The sequence below is a fragment of the Lissotriton helveticus genome, chromosome 1_1 (assembly GCF_964261635.1).
Source record: "Lissotriton helveticus chromosome 1_1, aLisHel1.1, whole genome shotgun sequence".
In the NCBI taxonomy this organism is placed as follows: domain Eukaryota; kingdom Metazoa; phylum Chordata; class Amphibia; order Caudata; family Salamandridae; genus Lissotriton; species Lissotriton helveticus.
Genome location: NC_136057.1, coordinates 1,015,813,556 through 1,015,825,743, shown reverse-complemented (window position 1 = coordinate 1,015,825,743; position 12,188 = coordinate 1,015,813,556).

The window sequence follows — 12,188 nt, the reverse complement described above, 5'->3', positions numbered from 1 at the left end:
AGCGAGTAGGCAACGTTGGAGCCAGGTGGGCTCAAGAACAATGACTGGCACCCAAGAGCCTCTCTGGGGCTCTAGAACAACTGTGGGCGCTGTGAGCCTTTCTGGCTCTAAATAAATCAACTGCCCCCTCGAGCTTCTCTGAGCTCGCAAAACAAAGTAGGCAATGTAGAGCTCCTGCGCTCTAAATTAATCAAATGCCCCCAGAACCTCCTGTGGGCTCTAACTAAATAGGGGCGAGAGCCTCGTGGGCTCAAAGAACAACTAGGGGCAATGAGCCTCGCCGGGCTCGCAGAACAGAATGCCCCCTCAGAGCCTCATGGCTCTCAAAAACGAATACTGCCCACGTTGGAGCGGCCCTCTGCCAACCGGGGCCGCTCAGAGAACCAAGGTATGCTGCTTTGAAGCCCTCGTGGCTTCACTCCATCAAATGGCGCGAGATCGCGCTACCGGGGGGAGAGGGGGCGGACACCGACAATGTGTCCCGGCGCCCCTCCCTTCTGCCTCACTCACCGGCTATCTCAGGGCGGGCGGGGCTCCTCTCGTCCCGGGGCTCCTCTCTCCACTCGGGGAGCCTCGGGGACACGACCGGCCGCCTCGTTCGTCTCCCGCCTGGCCTTGTCTCCTTTCCCTCCGCCTGACTTCCGCCGGGGCCGCCAATGGCAGCGCGGCCCTGGGGGTCAGGAGGCGGGACTTCCGGGTCGCAACAGGCAGCGGCCCGGCAACGGATTTCAGGGCTCCCGGGCTGCGGCGGTGAACACGGGACAATGCGGCGTGGGCAGCCGCTCTTAAACAAATAAATACCACGGGGCAATGCCGGGTGGCACCGGCCTTCAAAATAAAGGTAAAGCGAGGTAGGCACTCGCTAGGCCAAAAAAACGGCAAAAAGCGCTCCACAGCGCTATAATAGAAATAAAGCGCACCCAGCGCTTAGGGGCTAAAGGAAAGCGCTCCTAGCGCTACAAATATCAGCAAAGCGCTATTGAGCGCTGTGGCACCAGGAAAGCGCTCCTAGCGCTATAAATCAAATAAGAGCGCCCCCAGGCACTCTAAGTCAAAAGCAAAAGCTCCAGCAGGGACTGGAGGCAGGCAGAGGGGCAGGGCAGGGCCAGAGCCAGCACACTGGGTCTCCAGGCAGGGAGACAGCCAAGTGGCGGTCCTCTTGGCCCCAGCAGCAGCAACAGCCCCCTCTGGCAAGGATCCACAAGTAGAACATCCTCTGTGGGGACACAGCCCCATATTTATACAGAGAATTCCTTTGTTAGGAGGTGCAGGGTGGGGGGAAACCAGTTGCAGCTGGCTTGGGAGTACCCTTGATGGCCCAACCACCCCTTTCATTCACTGGGGAGGCTTGGGTCATTAGACAAACCACAGGGGGGCGGAGCCAGCATTGTGTGGGGAAAAACCCAGCCCATCCAGGACACAGATCTACTCCTCCCACACATCACTCATGCTGATCTCTCACTCACCACCGGGCAGACCCATCCAGACTTCCTGGAGCCTGGCATGCCAGCCAGCTCCAGCCAATCACGCTCCAGTATCCTCACTGCACACATACATCAATGTCCAGAAGTAGCACTTCCCTTCTAGACACATACAAGCCGCACATACCATTGCGCAGCATTCACTCTCACGAGTTCATACATACTAAACTCGAGCCTGCACTCCCCACACATCAGGAACTACCAGGGCACACACATTCCCCATGCATTCCTATGGGAGAGCAGGCCAGCCATACTACACGCACGCACTTTCACTCTGGGACACAGGGAAAAAGTGCGCCAAGACCCAAAAATCACTACACAGGGTCATAAATAAAGGCAAAAAGATTCGGGGTGAACCTGCCCTAAGGCCCAAGTCTAACATAGATATACTGTAATACAAACAGTCTGGTGACAACAGTAAGTAGTATGCATGAAACACATTTGTTTACAACGTATACACATGCAATATTGGTGTGGCAAATAATTTTATTCCTAGTGTTATAAGATACGACAAGTTGCAAGGAATCGCTGGAGGTTTTTGAAGAACCATCAATACTGCAAAAACAAAGGGGATGATGGACGGAGTGTTAAACATTGCAAGCACTCACCCCCAGTCAACTGTTCTGGGTGTAACCCATCATCATTCTTTAGCTCACTCCGCCACCCCAGTTCATACATGGCCATATGCAAATCAGTCTGACCCTGTGCCTCATGTTTTAGTTTTAGAGCATCTCCCAGAACTAGGGGCACATGAGTCTAGAGGGCTTAATTAGTTCAAAATTAGCATTAAAAAACTAGACATGCACTACCTCCCCAAAACTAGCACCATCATGGAAAGATAACATTTTGGGAAAAGAGGACAGAAAGAAGGGGAATCTGTTGAAGATTTTGTGTCTGACTTGCGAAAACTTGCTGCGACATGCAAATTTGGAGGTTCTAGCGAAGAGAGAATCAGGGACCAGTTTGTGTTGGCGTGCAGAACAGAATGTGTACGCGAGGAGCTGTGGTTGAAAGATGACCCTCCCCAAAGAGAAGTACTTATAGTTGCCAAACAAGTTGAACACATGATACAATGGGTGAGTGAGATAAAACAAGATAGTGAAAACAAAAACGGTGAGGAGAAGGTCAAGGTGAGCGAAGTAGTGGCAGAAGGGGACAATGTAATGGAAGTAAAAGGACAGAAGATGGGGCATAAAGAGCAGAAGGAGAGCAGTGTGGGATGGTCTTTCAAAGGGAACTGCTATAGGTGCGGAAAGCAAGGACACATGGCGAATGATAAAGATTGCCCTGCGCTCAAGTTTACATGTAACAAATGCGGTAAGAAGGGCCACTTTAGACAGTACTGCAGGAGTGGTCAGGGCATTAAGAAACAAACCAGAGACAATACTAACAGAGTGTGTGATGAAATCGTCTTGCAAGTTCAAAGTGGTCAAGTTAGCAGTCCAAAAGACACTATAACGATTGAAGGGACTGGCATAGAGGCCATGTTTGATTCGTGCTCAAAAATCACGATTATCAATGCACAAGAATTCGAAAGGGTGGCCAAGGGCAGGATAAGGTTGAGTAGAATGGATGTTAGACCAGGGGGGTACAGCGGCCAGCCTATTAGCATGAAGGGCTACTTCTGGGGCACAGTAGAATACAAAGATAGACTTACTGTATCAAAAGTGTATGTATCCTCCAAGGGAGACAACAGTTTGGGGTGGCAAGCTCAAAAGGAGTTAGGCATATACCTCGACCCGAACAAAACCCCACGAATCCTAGTACAGAAAGTGGAGGAAACCAGGGACAGCATTGAGACAGAATTCAAAGAGGTGTTCAATGAAGAATTGGGGTGCCTGAAAAATTACTCTCACAAGATTAAGCTGAAGGAAAATGCTGTACCGGTAGTAGCCAAGGTGAGGAACCTTCCTATAGCTATCCAGGAGGCAGTAAGAGACGAGTTAGAAAAGTTATGTAACCTAGGAGTCATAGAGCCAGTGCAAACAACGGAATGGCTGGCGCCCATTGTCGCAGCAAGAAAAAAAGATGGATCGGTCCGCCTATGCATTGACCTTAGGGCTTTGAAAAAGGAGGTGGTTGTTGACAAATTCCCTTTGCCTAACATCACGCAAATGATGAGTATGCTGGAATGAGCAAGAGTATTCTCCACACTGGATCTGACCTCGGCCTACTACCAGATCAAGCTTCATGAGGATTCACAGGAACTAACATCATTTGTGACGCCCATGGGGGCATTTAAATTCAAGAGAATGGCCTTTGGTTTGGTCTCAGCAGCAGCAGTATTCCAGAGAATCATGGGGAGCATACTGAGAGGAATTCCCGGCATCGTGTGTTACCAGGACAACGTACTAGTGTTTGGCAATGACAACGAACAACATGACAGAAGGTTGAGGCAAGTGCTGGCAAGATTTAAGGACCAAGGCCTCACTGTGAAGAGGGAGAAGTGCAGAATTGGATGCAAGGAGCTAGACTTTCTGGGACACAAGGTGACACCTGGTGGGATCCGCCCGAAAGCCGAACTCCAGAACACCATTACAATCCTGATGCCTCCGAAGAACAAAGAAGAAATAAAGTCGTTCATGGGAATGCTGGAATTCTATATTAAATTTGTAAGGAACTTCGCGAGCAGGACATTCGCCATACAACGCCTACTCAAGAAATATGTGGGGTTCATTTGGGACGTTGAATGCCAGAAAGAATTCGAGGATGTGAAGAAAGCACTAGCAGAAGCACCCAGCCTGAAAGCATTCATACCAAACAGAAAGACAGTGGTAACGACCGACGCGAGCTCAAAAGGGCTAGGTGCAGTTCTTGCTCAGGTAGGGGCGTGTGGAGAAGAAACTATAGCCTTCGCATCGAGATCGCTACAAAAGTCCGAGTTAAATTACTCGGTAATCGAGAAGGAGGCATTGGCCGTACACTGGGCCATGAGCAAATTCAGGGACTTCATCTGGGGTACAAAATTTACTCTTCGTACGGACCACAAGTCCCTAGTAGAAGTGATTAACAAGAAGGAACTGGACGCAATCTCGAGCAGGATCAGGTGATGGGTGGTAAATCTACAAGAATACACATTTTGTGTCGAATATGTACCTGGAACGAAGAATCTTGCGGACGACTGCCTATCGCGGCTGGTAGAAGAAAAAAGAGAAGACGTATCAGAGGACAAGAATGTCGAAGACAAGGAAGACTTCCAAACAGAAAGTGTATGCGTGATCACTCAAGGGGCCATCAGCGAAGAAGATTGGAAAGAGGCTTTGGAGGCAGACGACCTACTTATGGAAGTATGCGAGAGAGTAAAAGGGATGTGGAAACACGAAGATAAGTGAAGCGAAACACTACGCCCATTCTGGATAGTCAGGGAAGAATTGTCTGTGATTGACGAGTGTCTGTTCAGAGGTACGAGGCTTAAACCGCCCAAGACGGTGAGGGAACGACTGGTGGATTTAGCCCATGACGGACATTTGGGCATAACAAAGACCAAACAGAGAATGAGGGAGGACTACTGGTGGCCGTGCATGGATCACACTATCGAAAGGAAGGTGAGAAATTGCATCCCTTGTACGATTAGTGACAAGGTTTTGAAACAACACACACCGCCAATGATTTGCAGGCCGCCTCCCTCAGGACCGTGGGATGAAGTGGCACTGGATATAATTGGCCCACTGGCGGGTGAACTACGCACACCGTACATACTAGTCTTGATGGATTTGTACTCTAGTTGGCCGGAGGTGAAGGTAGTACCTGAAATCACAACTAAGACAGTCGTGGAGTTCTTACAGGAGCTGTTCCTCAGAGAAGGTTTACCCAGCAGTTTGCTAACAGACAACGGAGTGCAGCTGTGCTCGAGGGAAAGGAAGGACTTTCTCGAGGAATATGGGATTGAACACAAGCGCTGCGCGCTTTACCACCCCGAAACCAACGGAATGGTAGAATGGTTCAATAAGACGTTGAAAGAAAGCATCCAGTTAGCTAAAACGAATGGACTAAACTGGAAAGAAGAAATCACGAGACGTCTGGAAGCCTACAGCCTGACCCCACACCAGACGACGGGTGCAACCTCTTTTGAATTACTCAGAGTGAGGATACCCAACACCAAACTATCACCAGGATGGATGGGTTGGCACAAAGGATGGACTGATCACTCCAGGGAGTCTGAAGGGCTAGACAGACAGGGCAACGCCATGTTAGAAAGGAAGGAAAGATACGATAGACGGCACTCCACTCATGACATGGGGTTCAGAGTGGGTGATGACTTTAAAAATCAGAACACCCACAGGGAGAGCGAATTGGTAGAAATTCAGCAGACCCACAAAGATTGTTAAGCTATTCAGAAACGCTGTGAAAACCCAGGAGGGGAAGATTTTGAACTTGGTAAGAGTAGTATGGTACCATTCCTTTAAGGAAGACACTGTAAGGGGGGGTGAGAGAGGACAAGCCCGATGAGAAAGGAGCGCTCCCTTCCAAGAAGCGTACTGTAATAACTCACCCTGCCTGCAGGACTAGCCAGAGAGTGGGTAGACCGGCCAGATATCTGGGGCAATATGTAACTAAATGACGGGGAGTATGTTCTGTAAATGTTTTGTTGTCCTTTTGCATTTTGTTATGTAGGGAAGGGGGATGTATGGTATCTTCCGCCCTCCTCCTTTACAGTGAGCCGTGGAACGCTCTGTGGTGACATCATTTAGAATGTCACCACTGCGAGTGTTCCAAGGCAAGCGCCGTGACAGATCCTGACCGGGGTGTTGGGTGTGACTCCAGCTGTGGCTGAGGTCGTTTGTTCCGACTAGATTATCTACCCTGTTTAACCCAATAAATACCTCTTTGAACCTGGCATCGCTTCCCTCGCCTTCTTGGGTACTTGCGACACTCCTACTACTGTGGCGCAAGAATCTCTGACTTGTGGATGGCCTATTCCCAAACCTACAGTTTGAGGAGTTTCAGGCCCAGTCTCCATCCTCAGTATTAGACAAGCTGGGATACTACAACCTTAAGCACATGCTGAAACAAGGGATTCCATCAAATGCTGCAAAGTATAAATGAATGACCCTAAACTATGTAGAAGTAAGGCTTTATTTCTCCAACCTGTTTATAGATCTGGAGGTCTGAGTGAATTACTCAAACTTCGTTCTGAAAATAGAGACCGAATTCAGAGCAGGTATGAGCAAAATAACAAATCTGCTGCTGGTAACTCTTCCCACAGACAAAAGAAAAATCCAGCGAGCTCTATGTCTGCTTTGATAAACTTAAGGCAGCCTTTTACAAGGTCCAGAGGGCACACCTGTGGGAAAAAAATGGCCTGCTGGGGAGTTCAGCCAAAGCTATTGGATTCAATCAGCAACCTCTATACCAACACTTAGGTAGATATCAAGATAGGTGATGGCTGAAGAACCACACAAAAAATTTGCACCAGCATAGGCCTAAAACAGGTTTGTTCTGGCCCCATCGAGTCAACATCTACATGGCCGACCTCAACAGTCATCCAGCCCAAGTGTTGAGCAACCCAGACTTTCCCCCAGGCTTGGCCCGGAACAACTCAGATGCCTTCAATACGCAGATGATAGTCTTGCTCAGCCAAACACCGATCAGCCTGCAGCACCTTATAGATCAACTACGTGGAGACACTCACAAACAGCAGTTGGATCTTAGTTTCAGTTAAACCAAGTTGATCTGTTTTTTCAGTCCATGAAACAAATTGCAGCCCAAATGTACTTGGCGGACCATAAGCAGCGCCTTAGAATTGGGGATATCTTATGAGTACCTTGGTGTCCACATGGATTCGCACTCAACCTTCAAACTCATCTCTCATCCAGAACAGCAATACCGAACAAACTTTTGTTCACATTCAAAACTTCACAACAAAACACATGCAACACCCCAACACACCACCTTCTCCAAGTCATTGGTGCAAAACTTATGCTATCACTATCTTATGGTTTGGAATTGCTCAATGGAAAAAATGTGGTGATTTTAAATATACTTCAATTGAGCCTCTTCAAGAAACTCTTTGCGATAACACAGTATATTCCACAAGCTCAAATCAGGCTAACGTTTGGCCTGTACATCAGGGCCCAGTAGGAATCAGGGCCCCGTAAGAAACAGGGCCTTAGTCAAATTGTATTGGAGGCTGAGATCGGCCACATCAAACTCTCTTTCCCATCAGTGCTGGCTGGAAATTGAAAAACAGCCCCCCGAAAAGAACTCATGGCACCCTGCAATCCAACATTCAATCACATTTCTGAAATTAGAGGATGCATTGAACACCACTATGGAATACACCACTTTCAAGAAGGTCATCAACAGAGCAACCAGGTTTTTATCACAAACCTTAGACAAAGATGAATGTGCTTGCAAACTGCACGCATGAGCAGTTTTGCCATCGTATGCAGCCTGGGGCCCACAGAAATATATGACTGCGGTCAGGAAACATGCTTTGCTGCTCATTTGCCCTGACGTTTTCCCATCAAAAGACCTCGTCCCATCCTGGAAGCCGTTGTTTTTGAAAGTAGAACAACAAAGGCACCATACACATTAAAAATGTAACCTGACAATGTTAATCACGTTTACATTCTGCTTTATTTAAAACATATATAAATGTTGTACTTTATAAATTAAAACCGTTGATTCTTGGCTTGTCTCAGTTTGTACAATCCTACAGTAGTATGTCACATTTACTGTTTAAATCAAAAACGATTTCCAATACACAATAGAGATTCCCAACTTTTTAAAAACACATTCTTATATACATGTTCATTATATGTTGACGCGTTTCGGTGGATCCTGCTTTTTATGCACCACCTTCCTCAGGACAGTTTTAAAAACACACAATAATCTTTAAAAAACTGTGCAGGTTCCCTTCGAAGACTCTAGGGAGGCTACAATCAGCTTTAAACCCTTCTTTAGTTCCTGGTTTATTGTAATTTAGTGTGGAGCTTTTCACTTTCTGGTTATATCTGCAGATAGCATACTTCCATTCTTTCTGCTCTTAGTATAATTTGTTCGCCAGTCACCACATGTTTTCTTCCTCACTTGATGGTGGGGGATTCACTTTACGTTACCAGATAGACTCGGGCCACCCTTATTAGTCAATCAGGATTATTCAATTATCCCAGGGTGTTTATCTCTAGTCCGTCCTGGCCCAGAGTCATGTTGCTCCAAAGAATATGGCGAATTCTTTGAAGGGAACTTGCACTATCTGATGTGATACCTAGAATGATTTCCATATACAACATTAGATCCAACAAATTTAAAACTATCCTATGGAAACATTGGGGTCCCATCAAAGCTGATCCGGTGATTGGAAAAAGCGTAGGCAACTCTCCTTTGGTCACCTATAGAAAGGCTAAATCAATCAGGGACAAGCTTGTTAACAGTTTTCAGAAGGCCCCCAGTTCTATTCCCTGGTTGGGATACAAGAAGCATCTATACATGTAATTCTTGCAAAGCATGTAGAATCAGCTATGAGACTAATTCGCAAATTCATCACCTGCACCACAAAATTAGTGGTATATATTTTCTGTAGTGCCCCCGTGGCCTAAGATAAATAGGCAGTACCAATTTACCTCTAAAAAATGTCTTCTTGAGCATCAACATGCCATAACCAATCGGGATTTCAATTATCCTGTGGTAAGACACTTTCACTGTACACAAAATGGCAATAACAAGTTTATGAGGTTCTATAGATCGAGTAATGAAGCACAGCAGGGGAGGGGAAATGGAGAAACAACTACATATCCCGAAGTCGCAATACATCATTAATCTTAATACTTGGGCACCATATTTGGTATGAATAGGGAGGAAGAACTGGCAACACATAGTGAATGATAGGCTATTTGCTTTAAGATTACATTGATCTGTTTACCATACTTTAATGTTACACATGTTTTTAACTGCTATTTTATCAAATATATATTTTCTCCTTTTCTTTTTTTCCCTTTTTTTTTTGAAAGACACACACTTAAATCACATACATGATCTAAATCCCTATTGCGATGCTGATGCAATTGGACACTTGTCCATAATTTGGTCACAGGATAATTTTGGGCACTTGCTTGTTAGGGTTTAAAATTATATACCAATAAGGTGACCAGGCACTTGTATATTTTGAATATGCTGATATGTGCAAAATAATGTTGAAAATTCTTCATTTTGTAATCTTATCAAATAAAAAACGTGTTGTTGCTGTCACCATGAGGCTTATGATCTTGTAGTCTGAAGTATCTCACTTTTATGCACTTTGTACTTGGGTGATAAACTGGGACGAGAGTTGCTCCCTATGCTGACACCTTTTGAATTACAAGAATTAATAGACATAGCAATTTATTTGTTGACATTTTAAAAAAACGGAAAATCAAATATGAACATAAATGAATTTGATATATACGAAGGGGATAGTCTGTTTATTATGTCGACTGATGTCGATATTTAATAGATTTTTATTGTTAGATACACTATGATAATTTAATCAGTATGATCATTTACACATTGTTTACCCTGTATTTCAAATTTTGTTTATTTATCCAATTGTTGAAATTGATTTGTTTTCAAAGTACTGCTTCTATGTCTATGATGATTTGCATGTATTTCTAGGGCACATTAGGTACTCAACGTAACTTGACAAAGACTGTCACGGCCAAAACGCGCTGTTTGGTTGCACAATAAATCTACGTGCTGTGATTTGGCGTGCTGCATCCTTTTTCAGCACTTAGGGCCTTATTGCGAGTTTGGTGGTCCTCCTGCAGCACCAAAACTGCTGCTCTGGCAGGAAGACCGTCAAGCCTGTGGTGCCCCAGCCATATTCTGAGTTTAATTCAGGGCGGGCAGGCAGTGCTGCGGTTGTTTCACTGGAGTGGCTGTGTTAGGCTCATAGGAGAGCCTTCACCGCAGACCATTGCCGTGACAGCGCCTGCCGCACGTTCCTGTATGGTGTGAGATGCACCATGTTGTGCATGCCATACCATGCAGGAAGGAGGGTGTAATTCCAAGGGGGCACAACATGTTCTCCCCCTGCAAGCACCCCAATGCCCAGAAATGGCAGGGGCCCTGTTAGAGCCCCCTTAGTTGCATCTCTGCCAACCTGTTCATGGCAGGCTCACTGCCATGAAATGTGCAGTGGAAATGCAATTTGGAATTTGCTCGGCGGTGCTGCAGAGGCACTGCAAACATATTCTTGCCCCTCTCCTCTGCGCCACCGCTGCAGGATCCAGCATCCTGGATCCCGGAGGACGCGGCAGTCCTGTGGCGATCCAACCTCCACACTCAAAATACAGCACTGGTCGGACCGCCACCAAGAGTACAGCAGTCCTACGACCGCCATACTCATAATAAGGCCCTTAGTGTTTGTAAAGTGTCGCAGTGAAGCTCACAGTAGAGGCACTTGGCCCAGAAGGGATAAGTACGACTCATTTCTTTATAAGGCACTACTGCTTTTTAGAGAGACTTTTGCCGAGAGATGTTGTGGACAGGACAATGGAACACTCGCAAATGAAATTGGTTGACAATATTCTTTATCTCTTGACTACAGGTTTATGTTGTATTTCCTTCAGGTTTCTTTGACTAAAGGTGAAAGAAAACACATTCCAGATTAATATCTTTTTCGCTTAGTAAAATGCAGCCGTAATTTAGTCATTTAAGAAGGCCATTGCTCACACTCGCTTTGCAGGTTTGTGATGTGACTGTGATACATGGATTGCAAGACACAGGGGTTTTGTTGGTAAAAACGAGTTTCTTCACTGCCTTTTATCATCTTGAGAAGAGATACATCAGCATCACTGCTCAGTTCTTCTTTGGCAGCTTGTTTCAGTACACTTGCTTAGGATTCTGCGATACGACCTGTGGTATAAGAGGCGCTTCGGCATGAACTTCTGGGCTATGACTCGTCCTGTACTGTTTTTAGTACTGGCACGACAGATGTTTCTAGCAGTACCTTAATCAAATGCTTTTTATTTGTAAACTAATTCCCCACCCTTTTTTCTACTCGTTAATTTCCATAAAATGTACAGCCACTGCTGCCACAGTATGTTTGTCCTTGCAGTCATGTGTAGCTGGGGGCGGCAATGTCATTATTACTGGCCCCTGTACAGCCAAGAGAGGAGAGGGTCAGCAATGGACACACTAAGCAAGCCTACCCCAGAGCTCCAGGACTGTGCACATTAGAGTAGTAGTGAAATGTACAGTGGCATAGAAAGGATGCCATAGGACCTAGTAAAAACAGGGAAATCATCCACGACTGAACACCATAGTTCATCTAAATCTCCGCGAGTGCCTTGCTTCACCCCTCTTCATTATTTCCCCCATATTTCGAGTCTTTTCCCTCTGACACCTGTTTCTCTGCCTTTCTTTTCCCTCCTCTCCTGTCTCTCCTCTCTCTCTGCTCATCTCCTTGTCTCTAATCTCCACTCCGCCATATTCCTATTAAGTTAGCAGAAGTGCTTTGTCTGCAGATCAGTGAGGAAAAGGGAAGGAGAAAATGAATAAGTGTTCCACTGCCCACGCCTTTCAGGTTGGCCTTGGTACGGTGCTCGTGCTTTTGCAGTGCTTTATGTCTTAAAAATGAAAAAGTGCAGGTGCTCAGCATTTTTCTAAGGAGACTCCTGCTGGTGCTGCTGAATCCAGCGATGCCCTTCCTTTCCCCAGAGAGCTGTAATGGTCTGTCTAGCCACAGAGCACCAGGATCATTTGTTTATCTCTTGCAGAATGTAATGA